Source organism: Hydractinia symbiolongicarpus, chromosome 9 (genome assembly GCF_029227915.1).
Source record: "Hydractinia symbiolongicarpus strain clone_291-10 chromosome 9, HSymV2.1, whole genome shotgun sequence".
NCBI classification, from domain to species: Eukaryota; Metazoa; Cnidaria; class Hydrozoa; order Anthoathecata; family Hydractiniidae; genus Hydractinia; species Hydractinia symbiolongicarpus.
The window spans coordinates 12,183,500-12,203,934 of NC_079883.1; the positions used below are offsets into that span (position 1 = coordinate 12,183,500).

Below are 20,435 nucleotides of genomic sequence, written 5' to 3' on the forward strand. Positions count from 1 at the left end.
ACGTCAAAATAAATTGCACGTATTTGCCCCTACTAATGTCTACGGCCATACCACGATGAACACACCCGTTCTCGTCTGATCACGGAAGTTAAGCATCGTCGGGCCGGGATAGTACTTGGATGGGGGACCGCCTGGGAACTCCCGGTGTCGTAGGCTTTTCATTTTCATTTGTTGCCTTTTCATTTCAATGGCGCTGTGATATATTTCCTGTCATAACAATTAAGGAACGTGGCGGTTGTTGAAAGTGTTTCCTATGGCATTTTCCTACGACATTTTCAGGTGATAGTACGAGAAAAAAGAGCTTTCAAATGCATACAAACTCGATCTATTGCCGATCATCCAATAACCCTGACGGAATGGCAAATAAAATAAAATTCCGCCGCCTTCCGAGGACTTATATCGCAATCACGTTTCGTAACAGCCAAGCGAGGTTTTACCTTAGCGTTTAAGTCACCACCGACATTTGGCCGCGCAACTATTCTAAGCTCATTTATTTTGACTTAAGGAGGGGGAGAGCGCGGACGCAGGCCCCCACTACCAGAAATTGTACGGTCGAGTTACTGACGTTTGCAGTAATCGCAGAGGTCAGTAAATCAAAGAAATTAAATAAAAAAATTTGATCACAACGTCAAAATAAATTGCACGTATTTGCCCCTACTAATGTCTACGGCCATACCACGATGAACACACCCGTTCTTGTCTGATCATGGAAGTTAAGCATCGTCGGGCCGGGATAGTACTTGAATGGGGGACCGCTTAGGAACTCCCGGTGTCGTAGGCTTTTCATTTTCATTTGTTGCCTTTTCATTTCAATGGCGCTGTGATATATTTCTTGTTATAACAATTAAGGAACTTGGCGGTTTTTGAAAGTGTTTCCTATGACATTTTCCTACGACATTTTCAGGTGATAGTACGAGAAAAAAGAGCTTTCAAATGCATACAAACTCGATCTATTGCCGATCATCCAATAACCCTGACGGAATGGCAAATAAAATAAAATTCCGCCGCCTTCCGAGGACTTATATCGCAATCACGTTTCGTAACAGCCAAGCGAGGTTTTACCTTAGCGTTTAAGTCACCACCGACATTTGGCCGCGCAACTATTCTAAGCTCATTCATTTTGACTTAAGGAGGGGGCGAGCGCGGACGCAGGCCCCCACTACCAGAAATTGTACGGTCGAGTTACTGACGTTTGCAGTAATCGCAGAGGTCAGTAACTCAAAGAAATTAAATAAAAAAATTTGATCACAACGTCAAAATAAATTGCACGTATTTGCCCCTACTAATGTCTACTGCCATACCACGATGAACACACCCGTTCTCGTCTGATCACGGAAGTTAAGCATCGTCGGGCCGGGATAGTACTTGGATGGGGAACCGCCTGGGAACTCCCGGTGTCGTAGGCTTTTCATTTTCATTTGTTGCCTTTTCATTTCATTGGCGCTGTGATATATTTCTTGTTATAACAATTAAGGAACGTGGCGGTTGTTGAAAGTGTTTCCTATGACATTTTCCTACGACATTTTCAGGTGATAGTACGAGAAAAAAGAGCTTTCAAATGCATACAAACTCGATCTATTGCCGATCATCCAATAACCCTGACGGAATGGCAAATAAAATAAAATTCCGCCGCCTTCCGAGGACTTATATCGCAATCACGTTTCGTAACAGCCAAGCGAAGTTTTACCTTAGCGTTTAAGTCACCACCGACATTTGGCCCCGCAACTATTTTAAGCTCATTCATTTTGACTTAAGGAGGGGGCGAGCGCGGACGCAGGCCCCCACTACCAGAAATTGTACGGTCGAGTTACTGACGTTTGCAGTAATCGCAGAGGTCAGTAACTCAAAGAAATTAAATAAAAAAATTTAATCACAACGTCAAAATAAATTGCACGTATTTGCCCCTACTAATGTCTACGGCCATACCACGATGAACACACCCGTTCTCGTCTGATCACGGAAGTTAAGCATCGTCGGGCCGGGATAGTACTTGGATGGGGGACCACCTGGGAACTCCCGGTGTCGTAGGCTTTTCATTTTCATTTGTTGCCTTTTCATTTCAATGGCGCTGTGATATATTTCTTGTTATAACAATTAAGGAACGTGGCGGTTGTTGAAAGTGTTTCCTATGACATTTTCCTACGACATTTTTAGGTGATAGTACGAGAAAAAAGAGCTTTCAAATGCATACAAACTCGATCTATTGCCGATCATCCAATAACCCTGACGGAATGGCAAATAAAATAAAATTCCGCCGCCTTCCGAGGACTTATATCGCAATCACGTTTCGTAACAGCCAAGCGAGGTTTTACCTTAGCGTTTAAGTCACCACCGACATTTGGCCGCGCAACTATTCTAAGCTCATTCATTTTGACTTAAGGAGGGGGCGAGCGCGGACGCAGGCCCCCACTACCAGAAATTGTACGGTCGAGTTACTGACGTTTGCAGTAATCGCAGAGGTCAGTAACTCAAAGAAATTAAATAAAAAAATTTAATCACAACGTCAAAATAAATTGCACGTATTTGCCCCTACTAATGTCTACGGCCATACCACGATGAACACACCCGTTCTCGTCTGATCACGGAAGTTAAGCATCGTCGGGCCGGGATAGTACTTGGATGGGGGACCGCCTGGGAACTCCCGGTGTCGTAGGCTTTTCATTTTCATTTGTTGCCTTTTCATTTCAATGGCGCTGTGATATATTTCTTGTTATAACAATTAAGGAACGTGGCGGTTGTTGAAAGTGTTTCCTATGACATTTTCCTACGACATTTTCAGGTGATAGTACGAGAAAAAAGAGCTTTCAAATGCATACAAACTCGATCTATTGCCGATCATCCAATAACCCTGACGGAATGGCAAATAAAATAAAATTCCGCCGCCTTCCGAGGACTTATATCGCAATCACGTTTCGTAACAGCCAAGCGAGGTTTTACCTTAGCGTTTAAGTCACCACCGACATTTGGCCGCGCAACTATTCTAAGCTCATTCATTTTGACTTAAGGAGGGGGCGAGCGCGGACGCAGGCCCCCACTACCAGAAATTGTACGGTCGAGTTACTGACGTTTGCAGTAATCGCAGAGGTCAGTAACTCAAAGAAATTAAATAAAAAAATTTAATCACAACGTCAAAATAAATTGCACGTATTTTCCCCTACTAATGTCTACGACCATACTACAATGAACACACCCGTTCTCGTCTGATCACGGAAGTTAAGCATCGTCGGGCCGGGATAGTACTTGGATGGGGGACCGCCTGGGAACTCCCGGTGTCGTAGGCATTTCATTTTCATTTGTTGCCTTTTCATTTCAATGGCGCTGTGATACATTTCTTGTTATAACAATTAAGGAACGTGGCGGTTATTGAAAGTGTTTCCTATGACATTTTCCTACGACATTTTCAGGTGATAGTACGAGAAAAAAGAGCTTTGAAATGCATACAAACTGGATCTATTGCCGATCATCCAATAACCTTGACGGAATGGCAAATAAAATAAAATTCCGTTGCCTTCCGAGGACTTATATCGCAATCACGTTTCGTAACAGCCAAGCGAGGTTTTACCTTAGCGTTTAAGTCACCACCGACATTTGACCGCGCAACTATTCTAAGCTCATTCATTTTGACTTAAGGAGGGGGCGAGCGCGGACGCAGGCCCCCACTACCAGAAATTGTACGGTCGAGTTACTGACGTTTGCAGTAATCGCAGAGGTCAGTAACTCAAAGAAATTAAATAAAAAAATTTAATCACAACGTCAAAATAAATTGCACGTATTTGCCCCTACTAATGTCTACGGCCATACCACGATGAACACACCCGTTCTCGTCTGATCACGGAAGTTAAGCATCGTCGGGCCGGGATAGTACTTGGATGGGGGACCGCCTGGGAACTCCCGGTGTCGTAGGCTTTTCATTTTCATTTGTTGCCTTTTCATTTCAATGGCGCTGTGATATATTTCTTGTCATAACAATTAAGGAACGTGGCGGTTGTTGAAAGTGTTTCCTATGACATTTTCCTACGACATTTTCAGGTGATAGTACGAGAAAAAAGAGCTTTCAAATGCATACAAACTCGATCTATTGCCGATCATCCAATAACCCTGACGGAATGGCAAATAAAATAAAATTCCGCCGCCTTCCGAGGACTTATATCGCAATCACGTTTCGTAACAGCCAAGCGAGGTTTTACCTTAGCGTTTAAGTCACCACCGACATTTGGCCGCGCAACTTTTCTAAGCTCATTCATTTTGACTTAAGGAGGGGGCGAGCGCGGACGCAGGCCCCCACTACCAGAAATTGTACGGTCGAGTTACTGACGTTTGCAGTAATCGCAGAGGTCAGTAACTCAAAGAAATTAAATAAAAAAATTTAATCACAACGTCAAAATAAATTGCACGTATTTGCCCCTACTAATGTCTACGGCCATACCACGATGAACACACCCGTTCTCGTCTGATCACGGAAGTTAAGCATCGTCGGGCCGGGATAGTACTTGGATGGGGGACCGCCTGGGAACTCCCGGTGTCGTAGGCTTTTCATTTTCATTTGTTGCCTTTTCATTTCAATGGCGCTGTGATATATTTCTTGTTATAACAATTAAGGAACGTGGCGGTTGTTGAAAGTGTTTCCTATGACATTTTCCTACGACATTTTCAGGTGATAGTACGAGAAAAAAGAGCTTTCAAATGCATACAAACTCGATCTATTGCCGATCATCCAATAACCCTGACGGAATGGCAAATAAAATAAAATTCCGCCGCCTTCCGAGGACTTATATCGCAATCACGTTTCGTAACAGCCAAGCGAGGTTTTACCTTAGCGTTTAAGTCACCACCGACATTTGGCCGCGCAACTATTCTAAGCTCATTCATTTTGACTTAAGGAGGGGGCGAGCGCGGACGCAGGCCCCCACTACCAGAAATTGTACGGTCGAGTTACTGACGTTTGCAGTAATCGCAGAGGTCAGTAACTCAAAGAAATTAAATAAAAAAATTTAATCACAACGTCAAAATAAATTGCACGTATTTGCCCCTACTAATGTCTACGGCCATACCACGATGAACACACCCGTTCTCGTCTGATCACGGAAGTTAAGCATCGTCGGGCCGGGATAGTACTTGGATGGGGGACCGCCTGGGAACTCCCGGTGTCGTAGGCTTTTCATTTTCATTTGTTGCCTTTTCATTTCAATGGCGCTGTGATATATTTCTTGTTATAACAATTAAGGAACGTGGCGGTTGTTGAAAGTGTTTCCTATGACATTTTCCTACGACATTTTCAGGTGATAGTACGAGAAAAAAGAGCTTTCAAATGCATACAAACTCGATCTATTGCCGATCATCCAATAACCCTGACGGAATGGCAAATAAAATAAAATTCCGCCGCCTTCCGAGGACTTATATCGCAATCACGTTTCGTAACAGCCAAGCGAGGTTTTACCTTAGCGTTTAAGTCACCACCGACATTTGGCCGCGCAACTATTCTAAGCTCATTCATTTTGACTTAAGGAGGGGGCGAGCGCGGACGCAGGCCCCCACTACCAGAAATTGTACGGTCGAGTTACTGACGTTTGCAGTAATCGCAGAGGTCAGTAACTCAAAGAAATTAAATAAAAAAATTTAATCACAACGTCAAAATAAATTGCACGTATTTTCCCCTACTAATGTCTACGACCATACCACAATGAACACACCCGTTCTCGTCTGATCACGGAAGTTAAGCATCGTCGGGCCGGGATAGTACTTGGATGGGGGACCGCCTGGGAACTCCCGGTGTCGTAGGCATTTCATTTTCATTTGTTGCCTTTTCATTTCAATGGCGCTGTGATATATTTCTTGTTATAACAATTAAGGAACGTGGCGGTTGTTGAAAGTGTTTCCTATGACATTTTCCTACGACATTTTCAGGTGATAGTACGAGAAAAAAGAGCTTTGAAATGCATACAAACTCGATCTATTGCCGATCATCCAATAACCCTGACGGAATGGCAAATAAAATAAAATTCCGCCGCCTTCCGAGGACTTATATCGCAATCACGTTTCGTAACAGCCAAGCGAGGTTTTACCTTAGCGTTTAAGTCACCACCGACATTTGGCCGCGCAACTATTCTAAGCTCATTCATTTTGACTTACGGAGGGGGCGAGCGCGGACGCAGGCCCCCACTACCAGAAATTGTACGGTCGAGTTACTGACGTTTGCAGTAATCGCAGAGGTCAGTAACTCAAAGAAATTAAATAAAAAAATTTGATCACAACGTCAAAATAAATTGCACGTATTTGCCCCTACTAATGTCTACGGCCATACCACGATGAACACACCCGTTCTCGTCTGATCACGGAAGTTAAGCATCGTCGGTCCGGGATAGTACTTGGATGGGGGACCGCCTGGGAACTCCCGGTGTCGTAGGCTTTTCATTTTCATTTGTTGCCTTTTCATTTCAATGGCGCTGTGATATATTTCTTGTTATAACAATTAAGGAACGTGGCGGTTGTTGAAAGTGTTTCCTATGACATTTTCCTACGACATTTCCAGGTGATAGTACGAGAAAAAAGAGCTTTCAAATGCATACAAACTCGATCTATTGCCGATCATCCAATAACCCTGACGGAATGGCAAATAAAATAAAATTCCGCCGCCTTCCGAGGACTTATATCGCAATCACGTTTCGTAACAGCCAAGCGAGGTTTTACCTTAGCGTTTAAGTCACCACCGACATTTGGCCGCGCAACTATTCTAAGCTTATTCATTTTGACTTAAGGAGGGGGCGAGCGCGGACGCAGGCCCTCACTACCAGAAATTGTATGGTCGAGTTACTGACGTTTGCAGTAATCGCAGAGGTCAGTAACTCAAAGAAATTAAATAAAAAAATTTGATCACAACGTCAAAATAAATTGCACGTATTTGCCCCTACTAATGTCTACGGCCATACCACGATGAACACACCCGTTCTCGTCTGATCACGGAAGTTAAGCATCGTCGGTCCGGGATAGTACTTGGATGGGGGACCGCCTGGGAACTCCCGGTGTCGTAGGCTTTTCATTTTCATTTGTTGCCTTTTCATTTCAATGGCGCTGTGATATATTTCTTGTTATAACAATTAAGGAACGTGGCGGTTGTTGAAAGTGTTTCCTATGACATTTTCCTACGACATTTCCAGGTGATAGTACGAGAAAAAAGAGCTTTCAAATGCATACAAACTCGATCTATTGCCGATCATCCAATAACCCTGACGGAATGGCAAATAAAATAAAATTCCGCCGCCTTCCGAGGACTTATATCGCAATCACGTTTCGTAACAGCCAAGCGAGGTTTTACCTTAGTGTTTAAGTCACCACCGACATTTGGCCGCGCAACTATTCTAAGCTTATTCATTTTGACTTAAGGAGGGGGCGAGCGCGGACGCAGGCCCTCACTACCAGAAATTGTATGGTCGAGTTACTGACGTTTGCAGTAATCGCAGAGGTCAGTAACTCAAAGAAATTAAATAAAAAAATTTGATCACAACGTCAAAATAAATTGCACGTATTTGCCCCTACTAATGTCTACGGCCATACCACGATGAACACATCCGTTCTCGTCTGATCACGGAAGTTAAGCATCGTCGGGCCGGGATAGTACTTGGATGGGGGACCGCCTGGGAACTCCCGGTGCCGTAGGCTTTTCATTTTCATTTGTTGCCTTTTCATTTCAATGGCGCTGTGATATATTTCTTGTTATAACAATTAAGGAACGTGGCGGTTGTTGAAAGTGTTTCCTATGGCATTTTCCTACGACATTTTCAGGTGATAGTACGAGAAAAAAGAGCTTTCAAATGCATACAAACTCGATCTATTGCCGATCATCCAGTAACCCTGACGGAATGGCAAATAAAATAAAATTCCGCCGCCTTCCGAGGACTTATATCGCAATCACGTTTCGTAACAACCAAGCGAGGTTTTACCTTAGCGTTTAAGTCACCACCGACATTTGGCCGCGCAACTATTCTAAGCTCATTCATTTTGACTTAAGGAGGGGCGAGCGCGGACGCAGGCCCCACTACCAGAAATTGTACGGTCGAGTTACTGACGTTTACAGTAATCGCAGAGGTCAGTAACTCAAAGAAATTAAATAAAAAAATTTGATCACAACGTCAAAATAAATTGCACGTATTTGCCCCTACTAATGTCTACGGCCATACCACGATGAACACACCCGTTCTCGTCTGATCACGGAAGTTAAGCATCGTCGGGCCGGGATAGTACTTGGATGGGGGACCGCCTGGGAACTCCCGGTGTCGTAGGCTTTTCATTTTCATTTGTTGCCTTTTCATTTCAATGGCGCTGTGATATATTTCTTGTTATAACAATTAAGGAACGTGGCGGTTGTTGAAAGTGTTTCCTATGACATTTTCCTACGACATTTTCAGGTGATAGTACGAGAAAAAAGAGCTTTCAAATGCATACAAACTCGATCTATTGCCGATCATCCAATAACCCTGACGGAATGGCAAATAAAATAAAATTCCGCCGCCTTCCGAGGACTTATATCGCAATCACGTTTCGTAACAGCCAAGCGAGGTTTTACCTTAGCGTTTAAGTCACCACCGACATTTGGCCGCGCAGCTATTCTAAGCTCATTCATTGTGACTTAAGGAGGGGGCGAGCGCGGACGCAGGCCCCCACTACCAGAAATTGTACGGTCGAGTTACTGACGTTTGCAGTAATCGCAGAGGTCAGTAACTCAAAGAAATTAAATAAAAAAATTTGATCACAACGTCAAAATAAATTGCACGTATTTGCCCCAACTAATGTCTACGGCCATGCCACGATGAACACACCCGTTCTCGTCTGATCACGGAAGTTAAGCATCGTCGGGCCGGGATAGTACTTGGATGGGGGACCGCCTGGGAACTCCCGGTGTCGTAGGCTTTTCATTTTCATTTGTTGCCTTTTCATTTCAATGGCGCTGTGATATATTTCTTGTTATAACAATTAAGGAACGTGGCGGTTGTTGAAAGTGTTTCCTATGACATTTTCCTACGACATTTTCAGGTGATAGTACGAGAAAAAAAAGCTTTCAAATGCATACAAACTCGATCTATTGCCGATCATCCAATAACCCTGACGGGATGGCAAATAAAATAAAATTCCGCCGCCTTCCGAGGACTTATATCGCAATCACGTTTCGTAACAGCCAAGCGAGGTTTTACCTTAGCGTTTAAGTCACCACCGACATTTGGCCGCGCAACTATTCTAAGCTCATTCATTTTGACTTAAGGAGGGGGCGAGCGCGGACGCAGGCCCCCACTACCAGAAATTGTACGGTCGAGTTACTGACGTTTACAGTAATCGCAGAGGTCAGTAACTCAAAGAAATTAAATAAAAAAATTTGATCACAACGTCAAAATAAATTGCACGTATTTGCCCCTACTAATGTCTACGGCCATACCACGATGAACACACCCGTTCTCGTCTGATCACGGAAGTTAAGCATCGTCGGGCCGGGATAGTACTTGGATGGGGGACCGCCTGGGAACTCCCGGTGTCGTAGGCTTTTCATTTTCATTTGTTGCCTTTTCATTTCAATGGCGCTGTGATATATTTCTTGTTATAACAATTAAGGAACGTGGCGGTTGTTGAAAGTGTTTCCTATGACATTTTCCTACGACATTTTCAGGTGATAGTACGAGAAAAAAGAGCTTTCAAATGCATACAAACTCGATCTATTGCCGATCATCCAATAACCCTGACGGAATGGCAAATAAAATAAAATTCCGCCGCCTTCCGAGGACTTATATCGCAATCACGTTTCGTAACAGCCAAGCGAGGTTTTACCTTAGCGTTTAAGTCACCACCGACATTTGGCCGCGCAACTATTCTAAGCTCATTCATTTTGACTTAAGGAGGGGGCGAGCGCGGACGCAGGCCCCCACTACCAGAAATTGTACGGTCGAGTTACTGACGTTTGCAGTAATCGCAGAGGTCAGTAACTCAAAGAAATTAAATAAAAAAATTTGATCACAACGTCAAAATAAATTGCACGTATTTGCCCCAACTAATGTCTACGGCCATACCACGATGAACACACCCGTTCTCGTCTGATCACGGAAGTTAAGCATCGTCGGGCCGGGATAGTACTTGGATGGGGGACCGCCTGGGAACTCCCGGTGTCGTAGGCTTTTCATTTTCATTTGTTGCCTTTTCATTTCAATGGCGCTGTGATATATTTCTTGTTATAACAATTAAGGAACGTGGCGGTTGTTGAAAGTGTTTCCTATGACATTTTCCTACGACATTTTCAGGTGATAGTACGAGAAAAAAGAGCTTTCAAATGCATACAAACTCGATCTATTGCCGATCATCCAATAACCCTGACGGAATGGCAAATAAAATAAAATTCCGCCGCCTTCCGAGGACTTATATCGCAATCACGTTTCGTAACAGCCAAGCGATGTTTTACCTTAGCGTTTAAGTCACCACCGACATTTGGCCGCGCAACAATTCTAAGCTCATTCATTCTGACTTAAGGAGGGGGCGAGCGCGGACGCAGGCCCCCACTACCAGAAATTGTACGGTCGAGTTACTGACGTTTGCAGTAATCGCAGAGGTCAGTAACTCAAAGAAATTAAATAAAAAAATTTGATCACAACGTCAAAATAAATTGCACGTATTTGCCCCTACTAATGTCTACGGCCATACCACGATGAACACACCCGTTCTCGTCTGATCACGGAAGTTAAGCATCGTCGGGCCGGGATAGTACTTGGATGGGGGACCGCCTGGGAACTCCCGGTGTCGTAGGCTTTTCATTTTCATTTGTTGCCTTTTCATTTCAATGGCGCTGTGATATATTTCTTGTTATAACAATTAAGGAACGTGGCGGTTGTTGAAAGTGTTTCCTATGACATTTTCCTACGACATTTTCAGGTGATAGTACGAGAAAAAAGAGCTTTCAAATGCATACAAACTCGATCTATTGCCGATCATCCAATAACCCTGACGGAATGGCAAATAAAATAAAATTCCGCCGCCTTCCGAGGACTTATATCGCAATCACGTTTCGTAACAGCCAAGCGAAGTTTTACCTTAGCGTTTAAGTCACCACCGACATTTGGCCGCGCAACTATTCTAAGCTCATTCATTTTGACTTAAGGAGGGGGCGAGCGCGGACGCAGGCCCCCACTACCAGAAATTGTAAGGTCGAGTTACTGACGTTTGCAGTAATGGCAGAGGTCAGTAACTCAAAGAAATTAAATAAAAAAATTTGATCACAACGTGAAAATAAATTGCACGTATTTGCCCCTACTAATGTCTACGGCCATACCACGATGAACACGCCCGTTCTCGTCTGATCACGGAAGTTAAGCATCGTCGGGCCGGGATAGTACTTGGATGGGGGACCGCCTGGGAACTCCCGGTGTCGTAGGCTTTTCATTTTCATTTGTTGCCTTTTCATTTCAATGGCGCTGTGATATATTTCTTGTTATAACAATTAAGGAACGTGGCGGTTGTTGAAAGTGTTTCCTATGACATTTTCCTACGACATTTTCAGGTGATAGTACGAGAAAAAAGAGCTTTCAAATGCATACAAACTCGATCTATTGCCGATCATCCAATAACCCTGACGGAATGGCAAATAAAATAAAATTCCGCCGCCTTCCGAGGACTTATATCGCAATCACGTTTCGTAACAGCCAAGCGAGGTTTTACCTTAGCGTTTAAGTCACCACCGACATTTGGCCGCGCAACTATTCTAAGCTCATTCATTTTGACTTAAGGAGGGGGCGAGCGCGGACGCAGGCCCCCACTACCAGAAATTGTACGGTCGAGTTACTGACGTTTGCAGTAATCGCAGAGGTCAGTAACTCAAAGAAATTAAATAAAAAAATTTGATCACAACGTCATAATAAATTGCACGTATTTGCCCCAACTAATGTCTACGGCCATACCACGATGAACACACCCGTTCTCGTCTGATCACGGAAGTTAAGCATCGTCGGGCCGGGATAGTACTTGGATGGGGGACCGCCTGGGAACTCCCGGTGTCGTAGGCTTTTCATTTTCATTTGTTGCCTTTTCATTTCAATGGCGCTGTGATATATTTCTTGTTATAACAATTAAGGAACGTGGCGGTTGTTGAAAGTGTTTCCTATGACATTTTCCTACGACATTTTCAGGTGATAGTACGAGAAAAAAGAGCTTTCAAATGCATACAAACTCGATCTATTGCCGATCATCCAATAACCCTGACGGAATGGCAAATAAAATAAAATTCCGCCGCCTTCCGAGGACTTATATCGCAATCACGTTTCGTAACAGCCAAGCGATGTTTTACCTTAGCGTTTAAGTCACCACCGACATTTGGCCGCGCAACAATTCTAAGCTCATTCATTCTGACTTAAGGAGGGGGCGAGCGCGGACGCAGGCCCCCACTACCAGAAATTGTACGGTCGAGTTACTGACGTTTGCAGTAATCGCAGAGGTCAGTAACTCAAAGAAATTAAATAAAAAAATTTGATCACAACGTCAAAATAAATTGCACGTATTTGCCCCTACTAATGTCTACGGCCATACCACGATGAACACACCCGTTCTCGTCTGATCACGGAAGTTAAGCATCGTCGGGCCGGGATAGTACTTGGATGGGGGACCGCCTGGGAACTCCCGGTGTCGTAGGCTTTTCATTTTCATTTGTTGCCTTTTCATTTCAATGGCGCTGTGATATATTTCTTGTTATAACAATTAAGGAACGTGGCGGTTGTTGAAAGTGTTTCCTATGACATTTTCCTACGACATTTTCAGGTGATAGTACGAGAAAAAAGAGCTTTCAAATGCATACAAACTCGATCTATTGCCGATCATCCAATAACCCTGACGGAATGGCAAATAAAATAAAATTCCGCCGCCTTCCGAGGACTTATATCGCAATCACGTTTCGTAACAGCCAAGCGAAGTTTTACCTTAGCGTTTAAGTCACCACCGACATTTGGCCGCGCAACTATTCTAAGCTCATTCATTTTGACTTAAGGAGGGGGCGAGCGCGGACGCAGGCCCCCACTACCAGAAATTGTAAGGTCGAGTTACTGACGTTTGCAGTAATGGCAGAGGTCAGTAACTCAAAGAAATTAAATAAAAAAATTTGATCACAACGTGAAAATAAATTGCACGTATTTGCCCCTACTAATGTCTACGGCCATACCACGATGAACACGCCCGTTCTCGTCTGATCACGGAAGTTAAGCATCGTCGGGCCGGGATAGTACTTGGATGGGGGACCGCCTGGGAACTCCCGGTGTCGTAGGCTTTTCATTTTCATTTGTTGCCTTTTCATTTCAATGGCGCTGTGATATATTTCTTGTTATAACAATTAAGGAACGTGGCGGTTGTTGAAAGTGTTTCCTATGACATTTTCCTACGACATTTTCAGGTGATAGTACGAGAAAAAAGAGCTTTCAAATGCATACAAACTCGATCTATTGCCGATCATCCAATAACCCTGACGGAATGGCAAATAAAATAAAATTCCGCCGCCTTCCGAGGACTTATATCGCAATCACGTTTCGTAACAGCCAAGCGAGGTTTTACCTTAGCGTTTAAGTCACCACCGACATTTGGCCGCGCAACTATTCTAAGCTCATTCATTTTGACTTAAGGAGGAGGCGAGCGCGGACGCAGGCCCCCACTACCAGAAATTGTACGGTCGAGTTACTGACGTTTGCAGTAATCGCAGAGGTCAGTAACTCAAAGAAATTAAATAAAAAAATTTGATCACAACGTCAAAATAAATTGCACGTATTTGCCCCTGCTAATGTCTACGGCCATACCACGATGAACACACCCGTTCTCGTCTGATCACGGAAGTTAAGCATCGTCGGGCCGGGATAGTACTTGGATGGGGGACCGCCTAGGAACTCCCGGTGTCGTAAGCTTTTCATTTTCATTTGTTGCCTTTTCATTTCAATGGCGCTGTGATATATTTCTTGTTATAACAATTAAGGAACGTGGCGGTTGTTGAAAGTGTTTCCTATGACATTTTCCTACGACATTTTCAGGTGATAGTACGAGAAAAAAGAGCTTTCAAATGCATACAAACTCGATCTATTGCCGATCATCCAATAACCCTGACGGAATGGCAAATAAAATAAAATTCCGCCGCCTTCCGAGGACTTATATCGCAATCACGTTTCGTAACAGCCAAGCGAAGTTTTACCTTAGCGTTTAAGTCACCACCGACATTTGGCCGCGCAACTATTCTAAGCTCATTCATTTTGACTTAAGGAGGGGGCGAGCGCGGACGCAGGCCCCCACTACCAGAAATTGTACGGTCGAGTTACTGACGCTTGCAGTAATCGCAGAGGTCAGTAACTCAAAGAAATTAAATAAAAAAATTTGATCACAACGTCAAAATAAATTGCACGTATTTGCCCCTACTAATGTCTACGGCCATACCACGATGAACACACCCGTTCTCGTCTGATCACGGAAGTTAAGCATCGTCGGGCCGGGATAGTACTTGGATGGGGGACCGCCTGGGAACTCCCGGTGTCGTAGGCTTTTCATTTTCATTTGTTGCCTTTTCATTTCAATGGCGCTGTGATATATTTCTTGTTATAACAATTAAGGAACGTGGCGGTTGTTGAAAGTGTTTCCTATGACATTTTCCTACGACATTTTCAGGTGATAGTACGAGAAAAAAGAGCTTTCAATTGCATACAAACTCGATCTATTGCCGATCATCCAATAACCCTGACGGAATGGCAAATAAAATAAAATTCCGCCGCCTTCCGAAGACCTTTATCGCAATCACGTTTCGTAACAGCCAAGCGAGGTTTTACCTTAGCGTTTAAGTCACCACCGACATTTGGCCGCGCAACTATTCTAAGCTCATTCATTTTGACTTAAGGAGGGGACGAGCGCGGACGCAGGCCCCCACTACCAGAAATTGTACGTTCGAGTTACTGACGTTTGCAGTAATCGCAGAGGTCAGTAACTCAAAGAAATTAAATAAAAAAATTTGATCACAACGTCAAAATAAATTGCACGTATTTGCCCCTACTAATGTCTACGGCCATACCACGATGAACACACCCGTTCTCGTCTGATCACGGAAGTTAAGCATCGTCGGGCCGGGATAGTACTTGGATGGGGGACCGCCTGGGAACTCCCGGTGTCGTAGGCTTTTCATTTTCATTTGTTGCCTTTTCATTTCAATGGCGCTGTGATATATTTCATGTTATAACAATTAAGGAACGTGGCGGTTGTTGAAAGTGTTTCCTATGACATTTTCCTACGACATTTTCAGGTGATAGTACGAGAAAAAAGAGCTTTCAAATGCATACAAACTCGATCTATTGCCGATCATCCAATAACCCTGACGGAATGGCAAATAAAATAAAATTCCGCCGCCTTCCGAGGACTTATATCGCAATCACGTTTCGTAACAGCCAAGCGATGTTTTACCTTAGCGTTTAAGTCACCACCGACATTTGGCCGCGCAACAATTCTAAGCTCATTCATTCTGACTTAAGGAGGGGGCGAGCGCGGACGCAGGCCCCCACTACCAGAAATTGTACGGTCGAGTTACTGACGTTTGCAGTAATCGCAGAGGTCAGTAACTCAAAGAAATTAAATAAAAAAATTTGATCACAACGTCAAAATAAATTGCACGTATTTGCCCCTACTAATGTCTACGGCCATACCACGATGAACACACCCGTTCTCGTCTGATCACGGAAGTTAAGCATCGTCGGGCCGGGATAGTACTTGGATGGGGGACCGCCTGGGAACTCCCGGTGTCGTAGGCTTTTCATTTTCATTTGTTGCCTTTTCATTTTAATGGCGCTGTGATATATTTCTTGTTATAACAATTAAGGAACGTGGCGGTTGTTGAAAGTGTTTCCTATGACATTTTCCTACGACATTTTCAGGTGATAGTACGAGAAAAAAGAGCTTTCAAATGCATACAAACTCGATCTATTGCCGATCATCCAATAACCCTGACGGAATGGCAAATAAAATAAAATTCCGCCGCCTTCCGAGGACTTATATCGCAATCACGTTTCGTAACAGCCAAGCGAAGTTTTACCTTAGCGTTTAAGTCACCACCGACATTTGGCCGCGCAACTATTCTAAGCTCATTCATTTTGACTTAAGGAGGGGGCGAGCGCGGACGCAGGCCCCCACTACCAGAAATTGTAAGGTCGAGTTACTGACGTTTGCAGTAATGGCAGAGGTCAGTAACTCAAAGAAATTAAATAAAAAAATTTGATCACAACGTGAAAATAAATTGCACGTATTTGCCCCTACTAATGTCTACGGCCATACCACGATGAACACGCCCGTTCTCGTCTGATCACGGAAGTTAAGCATCGTCGGGCCGGGATAGTACTTGGATGGGGGACCGCCTGGGAACTCCCGGTGTCGTAGGCTTTTCATTTTCATTTGTTGCCTTTTCATTTCAATGGCGCTGTGATATATTTCTTGTTATAACAATTAAGGAACGTGGCGGTTGTTGAAAGTGTTTCCTATGACATTTTCCTACGACATTTTCAGGTGATAGTACGAGAAAAAAGAGCTTTCAAATGCATACAAACTCGATCTATTGCCGATCATCCAATAACCCTGACGGAATGGCAAATAAAATAAAATTCCGCCGCCTTCCGAGGACTTATATCGCAATCACGTTTCGTAACAGCCAAGCGAGGTTTTACCTTAGCGTTTAAGTCACCACCGACATTTGGCCGCGCAACTATTCTAAGCTCATTCATTTTGACTTAAGGAGGAGGCGAGCGCGGACGCAGGCCCCCACTACCAGAAATTGTACGGTCGAGTTACTGACGTTTGCAGTAATCGCAGAGGTCAGTAACTCAAAGAAATTAAATAAAAAAATTTGATCACAACGTCAAAATAAATTGCACGTATTTGCCCCTGCTAATGTCTACGGCCATACCACGATGAACACACCCGTTCTCGTCTGATCACGGAAGTTAAGCATCGTCGGGCCGGGATAGTACTTGGATGGGGGACCGCCTAGGAACTCCCGGTGTCGTAAGCTTTTCATTTTCATTTGTTGCCTTTTCATTTCAATGGCGCTGTGATATATTTCTTGTTATAACAATTAAGGAACGTGGCGGTTGTTGAAAGTGTTTCCTATGACATTTTCCTACGACATTTTCAGGTGATAGTACGAGAAAAAAGAGCTTTCAAATGCATACAAACTCGATCTAATGCCGATCATCCAATAACCCTGACGGAATGGCAAATAAAATAAAATTCCGCCGCCTTCCGAGGACTTCTATCGCAATCACGTTTCGTAACAGCCAAGCGAGGTTTTACCTTAGCGTTTAAGTCACCACCGACATTTGGCCGCGCAACTATTCTAAGCTCATTCATTTTGACTTAAGGAGGGGGCGAGCGCGGACGCAGGCCCCCACTACCAGAAATTGTACGGTCGAGTTACTGACGCTTGCAGTAATCGCAGAGGTCAGTAACTCAAAGAAATTAAATAAAAAAATTTGATCACAACGTCAAAATAAATTGCACGTATTTGCCCCTACTAATGTCTACGGCCATACCACGATGGACACACCCGTTCTCGTCTGATCACGGAAGTTAAGCATCGTCGGGCCGGGATAGTACTTGGATGGGGGACCGCCTGGGAACTCCCGGTGTCGTAGGCTTTTCATTTTCATTTGTTGCCTTTTCATTTCAATGGCGCTGTGATATATTTCTTGTTATAACAATTAAGGAACGTGGCGGTTGTTGAAAGTGTTTCCTATGACATTTTCCTACGACATTTTCAGGTGATAGTACGAGAAAAAAGAGCTTTCAATTGCATACAAACTCGATCTATTGTCGATCATCCAATAACCCTGACGGAATGGCAAATAAAATAAAATTCCGCCGCCTTCCGAAGACCTTTATCGCAATCACGTTTCGTAACAGCCAAGCGAGGTTTTACCTTAGCGTTTAAGTCACCACCGACATTTGGCCGCGCAACTATTCTAAGCTCATTCATTTTGACTTAAGGAGGGGACGAGCGCGGACGCAGGCCCCCACTACCAGAAATTGTACGTTCGAGTTACTGACGTTTGCAGTAATCGCAGAGGTCAGTAACTCAAAGAAATTAAATAAAAAAATTTGATCACAACGTCAAAATAAATTGCACGTATTTGCCCCTACTAATGTCTACGGCCATACCACGATGAACACACCCGTTCTCGTCCGATCACGGAAGTTAAGCATCGTCGGGCCGGGATAGTACTTGGATGGGGGACCGCCTGGGAACTCCCGGTGTCGTAGGCTTTTCATTTTCATTTGTTGCCTTTTCATTTCAATGGCGCTGTGATATATTTCATGTTATAACAATTAAGGAACGTGGCGGTTGTTGAAAGTGTTTCCTATGACATTTTCCTACGACATTTTCAGGTGATAGTACCAGAAAAAAGAGCTTTCAAATGCATACAAACTCGATCTATTGCCGATCATCCAATAACCCTGACGAAATGGCAAATAAAATAAAATTCCGCCGCCTTCCGAGGACTTATATCGCAATCACGTTTCGTAACAGCCAAGCGAGGTTTTACCTTAGCGTTTAAGTCACCACCGACATTTGGCCGCGCAACTATTCCAAGCTCATTCATTTTGACTTAAGGAGGGGGCGAGCGCGGACGCAGGCCCCCACTACCAGAAATTGTACGGTCGAGTTACTGACGTTTGCAGTAATCGCAGAGGTCAGTAACTCAAAGAAACTAAATAAAAAAACTTGATAACAACGTCAAAATAAATTGCACGTATTTGCCCCTACTAATGTCTACGGCCATACCACGATGAACACACCCGTTCTCGTCTGATCACGGAAGTTAAGCATCGTCGGGCCGGGATAGTACTTGGATGGGGGACCGCCTGGGAACTCCCGGTGTCGTAGGCTTTTCATTTTCATTTGTTGTTTTTTCATTTCAATGGCGCTGTGATATATTTCTTGTTATAACAATTAAGGAACGTGGCGGTTGTTGAAAGTGTTTCCTATGACATTTTCCTACGACATTTTCAGGTGATAGTACGAGAAAAAAGAGCTTTCAAATGCATACAAACTCGATCTATTGCCGATCATCCAATAACCCTGACGGAATGGCAAATAAAATAAAATTCCGCCGCCTTCCGAGGACTTATATCGCAATCACGTTTCGTAACAGCCAAGCGAGATTTTACCTTAGCGTTTAAGTCACCACCGACATTTGGCCGCGCAACTATTCTAAGCTCGTTCATTTTGACTTAAGGAGGGGGCGAGCGCGGACGCAGGCCCCCACTACCAGAAATTGTAAGGTCGAGTTACTGACGTTTGCAGTAACCGCAGAGGTCAGTAACTCTAAGAAATTAAATAAAAAAATTTGATCACAACGTCAAAATAAATTGCACGTATTTGCCCCTACTAATGCCACGGCCATACCACGATGAACACACCCGTTCTCGTCTGATCACGGAAGTTAAGCATCGTCGGGCCGGGATAGTACTTGGATGGGGGACCGCCTGGGAACTCCCGGTGTCGTAGGCTTTTCATTTTCATTTGTTGCCTTTTCATTTCAATGGCGCTGTGATATATTTCTTGTTATAACAATTAAGGAACGTGGCGGTTGTTGAAAGTGTTTCCTATGACATTTTCCTACGACATTTTCAGGTGATAGTACGAGAAAAAAGAGCTTTCAAATGCACACAAACTCGATCTATTGCCGATCATCCAATAACCCTGACGGAATGGCAAATAAAATAAAATTCCGCCGCCTTCCGAGGACTTATATCGCAATCACGTTTCTTAACAGCCAAGCGAGGTTTTACCTTAGCGTTTAAGTCACCACCGACATTTGGCCGCGCAACTATTCCAAGCTCATTCATTTTGACTTAAGGAGGGGGCGAGCGCGGACACAGGCCCCCACTACCAGAAAATGTACGGTCGAGTTACTGACGTTTGCAGTAATCGCAGAGGTCAGTAACTCAAAGAAATTAAATAAAAAAATTTGATCACAACGTCAAAATAAATTGCACGTATTTGCCCCTACTAATGTCTACGGCCATACCACGATGAACACACCCGTTCTCGTCTGATCACGGAAGTTAAGCATCATCGGGCCGGGATAGTACTTGGATGGGGGACCGCCTGGGAACTCCCGGTGTCGTAGGCTTTTCATTTTCATTTGTTGCCTTTTCATTTCAATGGCGCTGTGATATATTTCTTGTTATAACAATTAAGGAACGTGGCGGTTGTTGAAAGTGTTTCCTATGACATTTTCCTACGACATTTTCAGGTGATAGTACGAGAAAAAAGAGCTTTCAAATGCATACAAACTCGATCTATTGCCGATCATCCAATAACCCTGACGGAATGGCAAATAAAATAAAATTCCGCCGCCTTCCGAGGACTTATATCGCAATCACGTTTCGTAACAGCCAAGCGAGGTTTTACC

General features: G+C 43.9%; 33 non-coding genes across 33 annotated transcripts; all 33 read left to right on the forward strand.

The window, feature by feature from the left end:
- Positions 1-37: 37 nt before the first annotated feature.
- On the forward strand, positions 38-156 carry LOC130658480 (5S ribosomal RNA). The gene has a single exon (XR_008985693.1). It is a non-coding gene; the product is annotated as a 5S ribosomal RNA (ribosomal RNA).
- Positions 157-662: 506 nt separating this feature from the next.
- On the forward strand, positions 663-781 carry LOC130659407 (5S ribosomal RNA). The gene has a single exon (XR_008986619.1). It is a non-coding gene; the product is annotated as a 5S ribosomal RNA (ribosomal RNA).
- Positions 782-1,287: 506 nt separating this feature from the next.
- LOC130659253 (5S ribosomal RNA) lies at positions 1,288-1,406 on the forward strand. The gene has a single exon (XR_008986465.1). It is a non-coding gene; the product is annotated as a 5S ribosomal RNA (ribosomal RNA).
- A 506-nt stretch (positions 1,407-1,912) lies between these two features.
- Positions 1,913-2,031, forward strand: LOC130660070 (5S ribosomal RNA). Its single transcript, XR_008987273.1, has one exon. It is a non-coding gene; the product is annotated as a 5S ribosomal RNA (ribosomal RNA).
- A 506-nt stretch (positions 2,032-2,537) lies between these two features.
- Positions 2,538-2,656, forward strand: LOC130658482 (5S ribosomal RNA). The gene has a single exon (XR_008985696.1). It is a non-coding gene; the product is annotated as a 5S ribosomal RNA (ribosomal RNA).
- A 506-nt stretch (positions 2,657-3,162) lies between these two features.
- Positions 3,163-3,281, forward strand: LOC130659119 (5S ribosomal RNA). Its single transcript, XR_008986330.1, has one exon. It is a non-coding gene; the product is annotated as a 5S ribosomal RNA (ribosomal RNA).
- Positions 3,282-3,787: 506 nt separating this feature from the next.
- LOC130658483 (5S ribosomal RNA) lies at positions 3,788-3,906 on the forward strand. Its single transcript, XR_008985697.1, has one exon. It is a non-coding gene; the product is annotated as a 5S ribosomal RNA (ribosomal RNA).
- A 506-nt stretch (positions 3,907-4,412) lies between these two features.
- On the forward strand, positions 4,413-4,531 carry LOC130658484 (5S ribosomal RNA). The gene has a single exon (XR_008985698.1). It is a non-coding gene; the product is annotated as a 5S ribosomal RNA (ribosomal RNA).
- Positions 4,532-5,037: 506 nt separating this feature from the next.
- LOC130658485 (5S ribosomal RNA) lies at positions 5,038-5,156 on the forward strand. Its single transcript, XR_008985699.1, has one exon. It is a non-coding gene; the product is annotated as a 5S ribosomal RNA (ribosomal RNA).
- Positions 5,157-5,662: 506 nt separating this feature from the next.
- Positions 5,663-5,781, forward strand: LOC130658893 (5S ribosomal RNA). The gene has a single exon (XR_008986106.1). It is a non-coding gene; the product is annotated as a 5S ribosomal RNA (ribosomal RNA).
- Positions 5,782-6,287: 506 nt separating this feature from the next.
- Positions 6,288-6,406, forward strand: LOC130658975 (5S ribosomal RNA). Its single transcript, XR_008986186.1, has one exon. It is a non-coding gene; the product is annotated as a 5S ribosomal RNA (ribosomal RNA).
- Positions 6,407-6,912: 506 nt separating this feature from the next.
- On the forward strand, positions 6,913-7,031 carry LOC130658976 (5S ribosomal RNA). Its single transcript, XR_008986187.1, has one exon. It is a non-coding gene; the product is annotated as a 5S ribosomal RNA (ribosomal RNA).
- A 506-nt stretch (positions 7,032-7,537) lies between these two features.
- LOC130658806 (5S ribosomal RNA) lies at positions 7,538-7,656 on the forward strand. Its single transcript, XR_008986019.1, has one exon. It is a non-coding gene; the product is annotated as a 5S ribosomal RNA (ribosomal RNA).
- A 504-nt stretch (positions 7,657-8,160) lies between these two features.
- Positions 8,161-8,279, forward strand: LOC130658486 (5S ribosomal RNA). The gene has a single exon (XR_008985700.1). It is a non-coding gene; the product is annotated as a 5S ribosomal RNA (ribosomal RNA).
- A 506-nt stretch (positions 8,280-8,785) lies between these two features.
- On the forward strand, positions 8,786-8,904 carry LOC130658894 (5S ribosomal RNA). The gene has a single exon (XR_008986107.1). It is a non-coding gene; the product is annotated as a 5S ribosomal RNA (ribosomal RNA).
- A 506-nt stretch (positions 8,905-9,410) lies between these two features.
- On the forward strand, positions 9,411-9,529 carry LOC130658489 (5S ribosomal RNA). The gene has a single exon (XR_008985702.1). It is a non-coding gene; the product is annotated as a 5S ribosomal RNA (ribosomal RNA).
- Positions 9,530-10,035: 506 nt separating this feature from the next.
- LOC130658490 (5S ribosomal RNA) lies at positions 10,036-10,154 on the forward strand. Its single transcript, XR_008985703.1, has one exon. It is a non-coding gene; the product is annotated as a 5S ribosomal RNA (ribosomal RNA).
- A 506-nt stretch (positions 10,155-10,660) lies between these two features.
- LOC130658491 (5S ribosomal RNA) lies at positions 10,661-10,779 on the forward strand. Its single transcript, XR_008985704.1, has one exon. It is a non-coding gene; the product is annotated as a 5S ribosomal RNA (ribosomal RNA).
- A 506-nt stretch (positions 10,780-11,285) lies between these two features.
- LOC130658832 (5S ribosomal RNA) lies at positions 11,286-11,404 on the forward strand. Its single transcript, XR_008986044.1, has one exon. It is a non-coding gene; the product is annotated as a 5S ribosomal RNA (ribosomal RNA).
- A 506-nt stretch (positions 11,405-11,910) lies between these two features.
- LOC130658492 (5S ribosomal RNA) lies at positions 11,911-12,029 on the forward strand. Its single transcript, XR_008985706.1, has one exon. It is a non-coding gene; the product is annotated as a 5S ribosomal RNA (ribosomal RNA).
- A 506-nt stretch (positions 12,030-12,535) lies between these two features.
- On the forward strand, positions 12,536-12,654 carry LOC130658493 (5S ribosomal RNA). The gene has a single exon (XR_008985707.1). It is a non-coding gene; the product is annotated as a 5S ribosomal RNA (ribosomal RNA).
- Positions 12,655-13,160: 506 nt separating this feature from the next.
- LOC130658833 (5S ribosomal RNA) lies at positions 13,161-13,279 on the forward strand. Its single transcript, XR_008986045.1, has one exon. It is a non-coding gene; the product is annotated as a 5S ribosomal RNA (ribosomal RNA).
- Positions 13,280-13,785: 506 nt separating this feature from the next.
- On the forward strand, positions 13,786-13,904 carry LOC130659172 (5S ribosomal RNA). Its single transcript, XR_008986383.1, has one exon. It is a non-coding gene; the product is annotated as a 5S ribosomal RNA (ribosomal RNA).
- A 506-nt stretch (positions 13,905-14,410) lies between these two features.
- Positions 14,411-14,529, forward strand: LOC130658494 (5S ribosomal RNA). The gene has a single exon (XR_008985708.1). It is a non-coding gene; the product is annotated as a 5S ribosomal RNA (ribosomal RNA).
- Positions 14,530-15,035: 506 nt separating this feature from the next.
- Positions 15,036-15,154, forward strand: LOC130658495 (5S ribosomal RNA). The gene has a single exon (XR_008985709.1). It is a non-coding gene; the product is annotated as a 5S ribosomal RNA (ribosomal RNA).
- Positions 15,155-15,660: 506 nt separating this feature from the next.
- Positions 15,661-15,779, forward strand: LOC130658496 (5S ribosomal RNA). The gene has a single exon (XR_008985710.1). It is a non-coding gene; the product is annotated as a 5S ribosomal RNA (ribosomal RNA).
- A 506-nt stretch (positions 15,780-16,285) lies between these two features.
- On the forward strand, positions 16,286-16,404 carry LOC130658834 (5S ribosomal RNA). Its single transcript, XR_008986047.1, has one exon. It is a non-coding gene; the product is annotated as a 5S ribosomal RNA (ribosomal RNA).
- Positions 16,405-16,910: 506 nt separating this feature from the next.
- LOC130659174 (5S ribosomal RNA) lies at positions 16,911-17,029 on the forward strand. The gene has a single exon (XR_008986385.1). It is a non-coding gene; the product is annotated as a 5S ribosomal RNA (ribosomal RNA).
- A 506-nt stretch (positions 17,030-17,535) lies between these two features.
- On the forward strand, positions 17,536-17,654 carry LOC130658779 (5S ribosomal RNA). The gene has a single exon (XR_008985992.1). It is a non-coding gene; the product is annotated as a 5S ribosomal RNA (ribosomal RNA).
- A 506-nt stretch (positions 17,655-18,160) lies between these two features.
- Positions 18,161-18,279, forward strand: LOC130658481 (5S ribosomal RNA). The gene has a single exon (XR_008985695.1). It is a non-coding gene; the product is annotated as a 5S ribosomal RNA (ribosomal RNA).
- Positions 18,280-18,785: 506 nt separating this feature from the next.
- LOC130658497 (5S ribosomal RNA) lies at positions 18,786-18,904 on the forward strand. Its single transcript, XR_008985711.1, has one exon. It is a non-coding gene; the product is annotated as a 5S ribosomal RNA (ribosomal RNA).
- Positions 18,905-19,409: 505 nt separating this feature from the next.
- LOC130659318 (5S ribosomal RNA) lies at positions 19,410-19,528 on the forward strand. Its single transcript, XR_008986529.1, has one exon. It is a non-coding gene; the product is annotated as a 5S ribosomal RNA (ribosomal RNA).
- Positions 19,529-20,034: 506 nt separating this feature from the next.
- Positions 20,035-20,153, forward strand: LOC130659035 (5S ribosomal RNA). Its single transcript, XR_008986247.1, has one exon. It is a non-coding gene; the product is annotated as a 5S ribosomal RNA (ribosomal RNA).
- Positions 20,154-20,435: the final 282 nt, after the last annotated feature.